Source organism: Pelodiscus sinensis, chromosome 2, assembly GCF_049634645.1.
Source record: "Pelodiscus sinensis isolate JC-2024 chromosome 2, ASM4963464v1, whole genome shotgun sequence".
Classification (NCBI taxonomy): Eukaryota; Metazoa; Chordata; order Testudines; family Trionychidae; genus Pelodiscus; species Pelodiscus sinensis.
Genome location: NC_134712.1, coordinates 1,740,733 through 1,753,411, shown reverse-complemented (window position 1 = coordinate 1,753,411; position 12,679 = coordinate 1,740,733). Strand labels below are relative to the sequence as shown.

The 12,679-nt window shown below is 56.3% G+C and overlaps 1 protein-coding gene across 6 annotated transcripts in view; it reads left to right on the top strand.

Moving 5' to 3' along the window:
* Positions 1-12,679, top strand: part of ARHGAP39 (Rho GTPase activating protein 39) — a 344,304-nt gene that overhangs the window by 308,186 nt on the left and 23,439 nt on the right. The gene's annotated exons all lie outside the window — the stretch shown is intronic.

Here is a 12,679-nt window from a genome sequence, read left to right as displayed (position 1 = left end):
AGTAAGCTGTTATGGCTGTCATGGGATAAGAGGACAGTAAGTGGTGAAAAGATAGAAGTCCAGGGTAAGAATAAGTCACTTTTCACAACAGAGGTGAATAAGGTAAATAAACAAGGTCCTTCAGGTATGTCTAGACTGCAGAGTTTTTCCAGGATACCTCCTCCGAAAAGCTCTGCCACGTCCAAGGAATGTGTCTCCTTTTTGAAAAAAAATTTCAGAAAAGCAGACGCCTTTTTTGGCATCCCTGTAAATCTCGTTCTATGAGGAAGAAGAGATGTTCTGAAAGAGGCTTTTCCCCAGCAATTGGCCCAGTGCAGACGGGTCAATTGTCAGAAAAGCCTCTTTCAGAAGAAAAGCGGAAAAAGATACACAAATTGCGGTTCGCAATTTGCGTATCTTTTCCCAATAGAACTTTGTAGTCCAGACCCAGCCTCTGAGAGCTGTACTGGGTCCATTGCTGTTTAACATATTCCTACATGATCTGAAAAAGGGGTAAAGAGCGTGATGGCAAAGTGCAAATTATACTAAATTATTCAAGATGGTTAAGTCAAAACCAAACTGCAAAGAGCTAAAGGGGTCTCATTACACTGGGCGACGGGGCATCGAAGTGGCAGATGAAACCTAATGTTGAGAAATGCCTAGTAATGCACACAGGAAAGCATACTGCTAACTGTTCATACAAAATGATGGGGTCTAAATGATCTATTACCATTCGAGAGAGATCTTGGAGTCATTATGGATTGTTACTTGAAAATAGCGGTTCAGTGTCACTCAAAACAGTGAATGGAAAGTTGGGAACCATTAGGAAAGGACAGATAAGAAGACAGAAAAGACCATAATGCCACTAAGTAAATCCATTGAAGGCGTGTGTTTCCACACCTTCAATAAAAAAGGGGCTGTGAAGGGCAACAAAAATGATGAGGCATATGGAACTGTTTCCACGGAGGAGAGAGCCAAAAATCGGGACAGCTTAGCTTTGAAAAGAGATGAGCAAGGAGAGATGGAGGTGTGTAGATTCATGAATGGTGAGAAGAAAATGGAGAAGGAAGTGTCCTGTATCCCGTCACATAACACAGGGGCCATCCAGTAGACAGCAGGTTTAAAACACAACGCAAAAGAACTGCTTCACACAGCACAGTCAGCCTGTGGATGCGCTGCCAGAGCATGTGGCGAAGGCCAAAGTATCACTGAGGTACGTTCTTGAAGAACGGGTCCCATGGTGGCTATTAGCCAAGATGGTCAAAGACAAGACACCGTGTTCGGGGTGTCCCATCACTTCCGACTGCCAAAGCAGAGACCGGATGATGGGCCAGATCACTCAATACATTGCTCTGCCCGTTCCTTCTGAAGCATCTGGCACCTGCCACTATAAGCAGACAAGATACAGGGCTACATAGACTATTGGTCTGACGCACTGTGGCTGCTCTTAGGAAACGGGGCAGAGGGTAATCCAGAAATGCCAGGACTTCAGAGGCTGTGGGTAGGAGTTTCCAGCCCCCTCACGGATGGCGGGGGGAAGAGCAGAAGCAGAGAAGATCCTGCGGAAGGAGAACAGAACGAGTGGAATAGAAACAATACAGATGGAAATGCCGTTCACGCTGCCAGGCACGGTAGTGGAAGCAGGTGTCTGCCCTGGCTTGCCAGGGCTAATTTCTCACGCCCAGACTGCAGTGGGAATGAATACATGTATTTTTCATGACTTACCAAGAGCGGGAGTTATAATTGCTTTTCGGGAACATCACAGGCAGGGAAGTTCCTGAGACAATGGATGGTTTTAACCCTTCGTCGGCAGGATTTCTGTCTCCCTTGCAGTGAAATTGACACCAGCACAGGGACACCAGACCCAAGATGCAGGCACCACAGATGTCCCTCTGCGGCCCGGTGATGCGGGATATATGTGGTGCCTGGCTCTGGTGTCTGCACTGGGGTAATTTTCCCTCTAGAATCAGCCGAGCGCAGCTGCAGCTGCTTCCCAAACAAACCCATTAGATTTTTATTTGTAGCTCAGATTTCAATTCAATTAAGCCCCAGCGCAGTGCTCATCAAAATTACCGAGCACTGAAATAAAACTTGCCGCCATTAAACGAGGGGCCCATCAGTTCTCTCGTTACTCGCTCGTTAGGAAAGTTACTTTCCCCCATCTGGTGCACTTTGGCTATTTAAAGCTTCTAAAGGATCCACCTTTCTCGCCCTTGGAGTAGCAACTCTTGTTCATGTCGGGAGAGTGCGTAGCTAAGCTGTACAGACAGCAGCGCTGCCCCATGGAGGGGGAGAGCCAGCCCTGCGCCATCACTACAGGGACTGTCTTCATTGGCACCCCACGGCTCCCCACTGCTTTGGGCCATTCTAGCTAGCAAGAAGGGCCCTGGCTAGGGCCACGCTTGAGGAGCATCGTTCCCAGCATGCAGTGCTCCCTTCTGGCCCCTTACTTCATGCTGGGGCTGTAGATTCTGGGGTCTATATCAGGCACACAAGGTGAGTGGCACTTCAGCCACCTCAGTTTCCCCATGTCTTCTCAGGGGTTACGTCTCCATCAGCTGTTGGCATGCAGGCTAATTGAATGGCATGTGACAGGCCCGAGTCTCCTCCCAGGGAGACCTTGGCCCATGATTTATTCCTGTTCTAAACCATTGCAGCTCCCTGTACCGCTCGCGCACTCTCCCCCATGCTGGGACCCGGATTCAGGGCTAGCTGTGGGCGTGCTGCTCAGCCCCGGGGCCAGTTGCCTCAGGACCAGGTGAAGCGATGCCAGCCTGCCACCACAGCTGCCCCTCCTCCCAGATTCATGTGGCCCGTCGCCTGCTCTGCCTTGCAGAGGCAGAAGAGAAACAGCAGCCCCAGCCGCCAGCACTGGCCAGACCCTGACCTGCGTCTTGCCCCCCAACAGGGTCGCCCCTGTTTCCTTCCACCCTCCTTCAGCAGTCGCCTGCGTCAAACCGAAACTGAGCAAATCCCCTCCAACAAGGCGTGTCCAAAGGGAAGGCAGAAAGCCAACGAAATGCGATTTGGCAAAGAGCCCCAGCCCGGCGCTGGCTTTGGGGCTGGCAATAACTTTTGCTTTCCTAAAATGCCCTGGATGCAAATGTGTTTTCTTTGCTTGGTCTTTCTTATGCTCTGAGATGGGCAGTTTGACTCACGGATTGAGAGGCTGCCCCTAGCAGCCAGGGGGCCATCTGTGTGCTCACCTGAAATGCAAGGTAGGGACTTCCCAGTGTGACTGGAGCCAGGTATCGCAGAGGGAGAGGGAGAGGGAGAGCGAGAGCACTGGGACAGGGACGGCCAAGCCCACGAGAAACCGGGACAGGGACGGCCAAGCCCACGAGAGCACCGGGACAGGGACGGCCAAGCCCACGAGAGCACCGGGACAGGGACGGCCAAGCCCACGAGAGCACCGGGACAGGGACGGCCAAGCCCAGGAGAGCGCCAGGACAAGGACGGCCAAGCCCAGAAGAGCACCGGGGCAAGGACGGCCAAGCCTGCAAGAGGACTGGGACAGGGACGGCCGCGCCCAGAAGAGTACCGGGACAGGGACGGCCACAGCACCACATTTTGAAATAAAGCGCTATTCCAACAAGTCCTTTAGCCCTCGTGGAACAAGGGTTACAGGGACACCAGAAAGCGTGCCCGTTATTTCGAAATATATTTTGAAATAACGGCCGCGTTTAAAGACGCAGAATTGCTATTCCAGGATACTTCTGGTATCCTGAAATAGCCCCACTGTCTAGACAAAGCCTAGGATGGCTGAGAAGTTCCTAAGGGACAGGTAGAAACTAGTGAGGAACAGTCGGATTAAACAGAGCCCCCATTGAAACTAACACACGAAGGCAAGCACTGAATATTGACCAAATGGGCTGGTAGCTAACACAGTGAAGTACAGTGTCTGGCACTAGATACGGCCATTGATAGCACAGGCATTGCAGAAACTTGGTGTAATGAGGATAATCAATGGCACAAGAAAGTCCCAGGGTAGCAGATATGGAGGAGTGATGAGTAGGATGCACTGTGGGAGGTGGCGCTGTATGTTACAGGCAGCACAGAGTCAAATACGGTAAAAATCTTACTGAAACAAACTGTGCCCTAGAGTCTCGCTGGGCAGGATTTCCCTGCTCGAATAGCCGTAGGAATATAGACACAGACTTCAGGGCCAGAAGGATCTGTCACAGTCATCTGGTCCAGGGCTGGGCAAAATACCTTGGAAGGTAATAAAGTGATAGGGAATAGCCAGCATGGGTTTGTGAAGAACAAGTCATGCCAAACTAATCTGATAGCTTTCTTTGATAGGATAACGAGCCTTGTGGATAAGGGAGAAGCGGTGGATGAGATATACCTAGACTTTAGTAAGGCATTTGATACGGTCTCGCATGATATTCTTATTGATAAACTAGGCAAATATAACTTAGATAGGGCCACGATAAGGTGGGTGCATAATTGGCTGGATAACCGTAGTCAGAGAGTTGTTGTTAACGGTTCTAAATCCTGCTGGAAAGGGATAACAAGTGGAGTTCCTCAAGGGTCTGTTTTGGGACCCGTACTGTTCAATATCTTCATCAATGATGTAGATATTGGTAGAGATGTAGCCGTGTTAGTCTGGGGTAGCTGAAGCAAAATGCAGGACAATGTAGCACTTTAAAGACTAACAAGATGGTTTATTAGATGATGAGCTTTCGTGGGCCAGACCCACTTCCTCAGATCAAATAGTGGAAGACTATTGGGATATTGGGATAGAGAGTACGCTTATTAAGTTTGCAGATGATACCAAACTGGGTGGGGTTGCAACTTCTTTGGAGGATACGGACATAATTCAAAATAATATTTGACCACCCTGACAGTTAGGAATTTTTTCCTAATGTCCAATCTAAACCTCCCCTGCTGCACTTTAAGCCCATTACTCCTTGTCCTGTCCTCAGAAACCAAGAGGAACAAATTTCCTCCTTCCTCCTTGTGACACCCTTTTAGATATTTGAAAACCGCTATCATGTCCCCCCTTAATCTTCTTTTTTCCAAACTAAACAAGCCCAGTTCATGAAGCCTGGCTTCATAGGTCATGTTCTCTAAACCTTTCATCATTCTTGTCGCTCTTCTCTGTACCCTTTCCAATTTCTCCACATCTTTCTTGAAATGTGGCGCCCAGAACTGGACACAGTACTCCAGCTGAGGCCTAACTAGTGCAGAGTAGAGCGGCAGAATGACTTCACGAGTTTTGCTTACAACACACCTGTTGATACAACCTAGAATCATATTTGCTTTTTTTGCAACAGCATCACACTGTTGACTCATATTCAACTTGTGGTCCACTATGACCCCTAGACCCCTTTCCGCCATGCTCCTTCCTTGACAGTCGCTTCCCATCTTGTATGTATGGAACTGATTGTTCCTTCCTAAGTGGAGCACTTTGCATTTCTCTTTATTAAACCTCATCCTGTTTACCTCTGACCATTTCTCTAACTTGCTAAGGTCATTTTGAATTATGTCCCTATCCTCCAAAGAAGTTGCAACCCCACCCAGTTTGGTATCATCTGCAAACTTAATAAGCGTACTCTCTATCCCAATATCGGTGGTGAAACACGGGAATAAGTTTCCCAGGGAGGTTGTGGAATCTGCACCTCTGGAGATATTGAAGAGCAGGCTGGACACACACCTGTCAGGGATGATAAGACAGTGCTTGGTCCTGCCACGATGGCCTCTCGAGGTCCCTTCCCATCTTCTGATTCTATCCGAGATCACATCATCCCCCACTGCAGTGCAGCCACCTCTGGAAAGGAACACAGCGGCTGGCTGGCAGCGCCCAGCGCCTGGCTGTGGGGCAGGAAGGTCAAGAGGTTGAGGGTGAGCTCAGTGGCTGGTTGGTTTGGGTTCTCCCCGCCCGAGAAGGTGATGCCCACCTTGGCTTACTCGGTACAGTGGCCGTCAGAACAAGCCAGTGGGTTCCCAGTGGCCCTGGTGTCTCCTGGGAAACGGAGGGAGTTTGTTGGTCATGAAATGAAGAGGCGCCGGTGGAGGCCAGGCCCAGGGTGGGGGACACGTACGCCAGGCAGAGCTGTGACTGCAGCTCAGGCAGCGGGGGAGGTGCCAGGACATCGCCAGGCGTCGGCTGGTCCCTTCCCGTGCGCTTGTTTTTCCCGCGAGAAGTGAGCCCGTCGCTCACCCTCGTGGGGGGCGTCTCCGTTCCTCGAGCCAGGCTTGTTCGCAGGCCGGCCCCCAAGGCACATGGATCCGGCTTGGCTGAAGTCCTTGTGCCTGGTCAGTCCCCGCTCGCTTGGGTGGGGCGCAGCAATGTCGGTGCCTCTCTGTAGCCGTTAAGGAAGCGAATCGGCCCCTCCTGCAGGCCCTTCGCACTGAGCCTGTGCAGCCGGCCCTGAGCCACCCCGTCCCACTGAAATCAGCCTCCAGCTCACCCAGGAGTCCCCGAGGCCTCGAGGAGTTCACACGTTGGGGACCTGTCTGCCCGGCTTCCGCCTCTCCCGCCCGCATCTGAGCCAAGCCCCCACTTGAGAGCGACTGGCCGCTGATGCCCGGAGGGAGAAACGTGGCCAGGGAGTCGTGTGCCAGGCTGTGCCTCCGGGGCAGCTTGTCGGCTGGCAGAAAATCCCTCCTGGCCGTTGGCACGCGGAGCAGCAGCTGTGGAGACCCCGCGGGGCGGAAATCCGAGCCCCTGGTCTTGAGGGAGCCGGCCAGCAGACAGCCACGCCGGCGTCCAGCCAGCCTCCGGCCAGCTCCTCTGCACCGTCCTGGGCAGCGAGAGGGGCACTTGTCCCAATTCCAGCCCTCACGGGCTTAGTTATGGGAAGGAGCCTGTTGCCCCTTGAAATCCAACAGAACGGATTCAAGGGGCAGCCGCCCTGGCTGGAAACCCAGCGCAGCAGCGGGAAACCCAAGGGGCGGCTTCGAGCGGGAGTAAATGCCCCTCCAGGGCTTGTCCTTTCGTGGAGAGGCTCAGACGCAGCACGTGCTGGAGTCCTGCCTGTGCAGCACCGCGCCCAGAGACGCCCCCCAAAGCTCGCCGGGCTCGGCCAAGCCAGAGTCCTGCCTGCGCAGCACCGCGCCCAGAGACGCCCCCCAAAGCTCGCCGGGCTCGGCCAAGCCAGAGTCCTGCCTGCGCAGCACCGCGCCCAGGGACGCCCCCCAAAGCTCGCTGGGGCTCGGCCAAGCCAGAGTCCTGCCTGCGCAGCAGCGCGCCCAGGGACGCCCCCCAAAGCTCGCCGGGGATCGGCCAAGCCAGAGTCCTGCCTGCGCAGCACTGCGCCCAGGGACGCCCCCCAAAGCTCGCCGGGGCTCGGCCAAGCCAGAGTCCTGCCTGCGCAGCACCGCGCCCAGGGACGCCCCCAAAGCTCGCTGGGGCTCAGCCAAGCCAGAGTCCTGCCTGCGCAGCACCGCGCCCAGGGACGCCCCCCAAAGCTCGCTGGGGCTCGGCCAAGCCAGAGTCCTGCCTGCGCAGCAGCGCGCCCAGGGACGCCCCCCAAAGCTCGCCGGGGCTCAGCCAAGCCAGAGTCCTGCCTGCGCAGCACCGCGCCCAGGGACGCCCCCCAAAGCTTGCCGGGGCTCAGCCAAGCCAGAGTCCTGCCTGCGCAGCACCGCGCCCAGGGACGCCCCCAAAGCTCGCTGGGGCTCAGCCAAGCCAGAGTCCTGCCTGCGCAGCACCGCGCCCAGGGACGCCCCCCAAAGCTCGCTGGGGCTCGGCCAAGCCAGAGTCCTGCCTGCGCAGCAGCGCGCCCAGGGACGCCCCCCAAAGCTCGCCGGGGCTCAGCCAAGCCAGAGTCCTGCCTGCGCAGCACCGCGCCCAGGGACGCCCCCCAAAGCTCGCCGGGCTCGGCCAAGCCAGGCCCAGCTGCAAAGGCTGAGGGGCAGCTGAGTCTGCATCTCCTGCTTGGGGCCTTTGAGATCTAGGGGTTAGTCTGGGCCCAGCTCTGGGGGGGTTTGATTCACGTTCTCCTCCCCCTTCACTCCCCCCACAGGCGTCCCAGTGCTGAGCAGGGGGTTGCGGGTTTTCTTTTCTCACTCTGCCAGCCACCTGAGCGCTGCTGCTCGTCAGTGTGTGTCCTCCTCCTCCTGCCCCGCCACTCAGCCTTTCACCGCTGCCGGCCTCTGTCCCTTGGCGACTGTGGGGCGTGGAGCCTCCTGCCCGTTTGGGGCTCTCCCTTATCAGAGCCTCGGAGCCACCTGCAGTGAGAGCTTGGCCCAGGTGAGCAGGCTTGTGGGGTTCACGCTGCTCCCCCAAACGCTGGTGTCCGGGGGTCCCTGCGGGGGCGGGAAGCCATTGGACATATGAAGGGCCCAGCCCCACAAGCTGCTGAGTCTGCTGAGTCCAGCAGGACTTGGGACCCCAGGGAGATCAGGGCCTGACTCATCCGGCGCCCACCACGGGGGCACCTGAGCACCTCCCGGTCCCTAAGGTGCATAAGAACTTGAGAACGGCCACACTGGGTCAGACCAAAGGCCTGTCCAGCCCAGTGTCCTGTCTGCCCACAACGGCCAATGCCAAGTGCCCCAGAGGGAGCGAATCGAACAGGTACTGATCAAGTGATCTCCCTCCTGCCATCCATCTCCACCGTCTGACAAACAGAGGCGAGGGACACCATTCCTTACCCAGCCTGGCTAACAGCCGTTACTGGACTTAACCTCCATGAATGTATCTAGTTCTCTTTTAAACCCTGTTATAGTCCTAGCCTTCACAGCCTCCTCAGGCGAGGAGTTCCATAGGTTGTGCGCTGGGTGAAGAAAAACTTCCTTTTGCTTGTTTTAAACCTGCTGCCCATTCATTTCATTCGGTGGCCCCTAGTTCTTATATTATGGGACTAGTACAATATGTGGTCGTCCTCACGGCTCCCTGGGGGGCAGGGAAGGGCTGTTCTCCCCACTGGGCGCAGGGTGCTGAGGCCCAGAGATTTCGGCTCCCTGAGGACACTTCCCTCCCGGGAGTGGGGGCAGGGCGGGAGCTGGCTCCCTGCAGATCTCCAGCTAGCAGCCAGGGCCCAGCCAAACCAGACCCGGGCAGGAGGGCAGCTTCTCCCGTCTCTTCTGGCTGCCAGGGAGCAGGGAACCTTCACCTGCCGCCACCTCTCCAGTCGATCCTGAGGCACAGACCTTACAGTTCCTCAGGGATCTGGGGGGACCCGGCTCCCAGGCGGCTCTGGCCACTGCACCACACTACCTCCCAGCACAGTGTTAGAGATGGCCACGTAGCCAGCTGACCCATAGGGATTGACCCAGCCTTACAGCTGTGCAAACGGGCCCCCCGGCTGCCAGGTATGGCTGGAGAGAGGGGAGGGGGCAGGCAGGCAGCGGGTGGGCGTGGCTGGAATCCGCGGGCGGGAGCACAGTGGGGCCTGTTCCAAGGGCTCATTGTAACGAGTGGCCTAGCAGGAGACGGGGCAAGGAGGGATCTGGCTGCCTAGCGGCTTCGGGAGGCTCAGTAAGGTCGAGTGGGGGCAGCTGAGAGCCAGTGGTGGCAGCGGTGGGATTGGAACGAGAGGCAAAGACACTAATGCTTTGTCAGGAGCACAGTGAACTGCAAGCCTGCAGGCCTGTTCCTGGCTTTGGGTGCCCAGACTGAGACCCCCAATGGAGCCCTTGGTGCCCAGCGCCCCGGGGCTTTCACACCCAACGGACCGGCCGTTGCTCCCAGCGTGGGGGCGAGGGATCTCGCCGGGGAGGGAAAAGCTACTGCCTCAGCGAAATGGGAGCACCTGCCCAGACCTCGCTTGTCAGCTCCGGGTCGCCTCTCCCGCCTGGCCTGGCGTGGCGGTGTCGGGTGGACAGGGCCGTCTCCGTGCTTGCTCGCTGACTCTGAGCCCGGCCTGGCTCACGCGAGGCCAACCCTGGCTTGGAAGTAAGGGAGGAGGGTGGAATTTTAGCCCCGGCTGCCCAGTGGGGCGGGGCCGAGAGGCACACGGAGCACCGGCTGGCTCGCCCTGTGAACGGCCCTTCACTGACAGCCTCTCTGTGCCGCGTGCGAGTGCAGCGCACGCTGCTCGCTCCCTTGCGCACAGATCGGCCGCCTCCCGCAGCACCCGCAGCTAGATCTGATGGAACCTCACGCACAGCGGAGGGGGGGGCACTGTCCCTATCAGTGAGCCCAGGCGTTGGCTCCTGCCTTGCCCTGGGTTTAGGTCACAGGTGCTGGCTCCCCGTGCGTTCGGTGTCTGACGAGAGCCAGGCCCCAGTACTAAGCAACTCCCCACTTTGCCTTCCTCCCCGCGCCCCGGCCAATCAGCGTCTGCCTTTGCCATTCACATTTTCACATCCAGCCCACTGAATTGGCCTCACTAACCCGGGCCCTGCGATTGGCAGGTCAATGCTTTTGCTGTTCTATGCCCCCGGGGTTCTGTTATTTCCACTCCAGCTCCTCTGAGGAAGTGGGTTGTGCCCACGAAAGCTCCCGCTTCTGTCTGTTTCGGTTAGTCCCTCAGGTGCCACGGGACTGCTCGTTCTTAACGTTACCGACTGCCCCTTGGAGACTGCTCCTGTGGTTTGGTTTCTGTTAAAGCAAAGTGGCAGGCACCAACCAGGGAGCCACGTGGCCCTGAATAGAAACGTGGCGGGTGGGGAAGGCTGGGCCCAGGGCTTTCCACGCATCTCACGGGGCTTAGCGAATCCCCCTGCCCGGTCCGACCCTATCAGGGAACACAACCCGGGCAGCGTGGCGATGGTCTGTGTGACTCGGTGCCGGGGGAATGTCCCTCACCAATGCTGTGTGTGCAGACAGCACCATGCACGCAGGGCCCTGGCACAGCTAGCGCTATGCTCTTCTGTGGCCGCTCTCAGCCGGCGCGCTCCAGGCGCAGCATCAGGGTGAGCCAGAGACAGCCTGGGAGAGTCCAGTGGTACCGTCCGCCTTGGCCAGCTGGCTCAGAGAGGTCATGTGTCTGCCCGACGTCCTGCAGAAGAGAACCCAAATGCCCTGGTTCCTCCCAGCCCCTTGCTGTAATCACTAGACCCCACTTCCCTCTTGGATCTGGGAGCAGAACCCAAGCGTGCGTCACCTGCTGTAAACACACCACTCCTCTGGGAGTCAGAGAGCGAGTCCAGAGCGCCGTGGGCTGATAGAAATGCTGTGTCCGGGGTGCCTGTTACCTAGCCGAAAACACTCCGCGTCCTGGAGACAGACAGTCGTTTCCTGCAGGGTACGGAGGGGAAACAGACAGTTTCCTCTGTGGCTGATTGACACGGACGCAGCGAATGGAATAAAAACGAAGAGGGAAACTCCCAAACCCAGAGCAGGGGGCGCTCAGGGAGCTGGAGGTCGGCTTAGTGTTCACAGGTCACCACGCTCACACTTGGGTGATTCAAACGAGGCCCCTCACTGTGCTCAGTAGCTGACTAAGAGCGGCCGAGGATTCAGAGGTTTTCCTGGAGCATCATTGGAAGTTCTGGGGGCTCAAAATATTTGCAAATGGGGCTGTAGGTGTCGAACGTCAGGTACCCCAAATTAGAGTCTAAAAGTTTGGGTCGTAACTGTGACGGACCGGGCCGTGTCTGGGCACAGCTGAGGGCCTCCGCTCAGGGTGAATTGCTCAACTTCGGGGCTCCTTACAGTCCCCAGACTGGTGACCTTTCCAAACAGGCCACAAACCAGTCCCACAGAGCACTTCAGCTGCCTGCCTGAAGCCTCCCGAGCAAAACCCCTCCGACACCCCAGCAATATCCGTGCCCCAGATGACCCCGGGCCTCATACACAGGTGGGGGGTCCTAGCACCCAATCCCACCTACCCCGAACAAGTTCTGTCCGGTTCCAAGAAACCAGCCACAGATCCCTGGTCAATTTACCCTCTGGACCTTACCCACAAATCACGCTGAGCCAATCCTTTAGCATCTAACATCTAAAGGTTTATTATTACAATAAAGAAAAGCATGAGAGTAAGGTTGCTAAAGGATAGTACGTTACATGCACCGAATCTCCCAGTTCTCGATGCAGGCTCTAGCAGAGATGTTACAGCTGCTGGCTTAAAAGTCCTTGTTGCGCATCCTAGGATCAGGATGGGTTCACAGGTCTTTCCGGCTCTTCGATCCCTGTACTGCTGCCTCTGGGATGAAGTGCTGAGCTGAGAACCAAGATGGAGTCGACCACATGGACTCTCTATTCCTCCTTCATGGTCTCTTCTTGGCTGCAGCAGGTCACCTGGCCAGCGGCCAATCCCTGTGTTCCCTGCTGGCAGCTCTCAGGTGACAGCCCCCATTCTTTAGGTGTGTCCTTGGCCCATTGAGAGCCATTGTCCCACAGGGCCTCGCTAATTAGCATGTCCATAGGCCGGGCTCTGCCCAGTGCTCAACCACATGCAGAGAAATATTCAGTATCCACACAGATTACAGATTCCTAACTATACACACAGACATTATACAATCACATGACTAGCATACATAGGATTAGCCTACAATAAGCTTCTATTCAACACCCCACATGGCCCCCTTTTATACCATTTTTGGGGCCAACACCCCCACCTATGGGTGCAGCAGTGATCTGGCTGCTTCCCTCAAATTCAGTAATGTGACAGTAACCACTCTGTGCCTCGGTTTCCCCGCCTCTGTAGAGCACTGGGGGGTGTATGGGAGAGAGCTATAGCGGCGCCATGGTCTTTCCTTGCTGCTGTTACTGTTTGTTACTCTAGTAGTTACTGCGGCACAAGACTTTCCATTCCCAGCACGTGGGCAGCGGGGCGACGTCTTTTCCCCGACTAGAATAGGC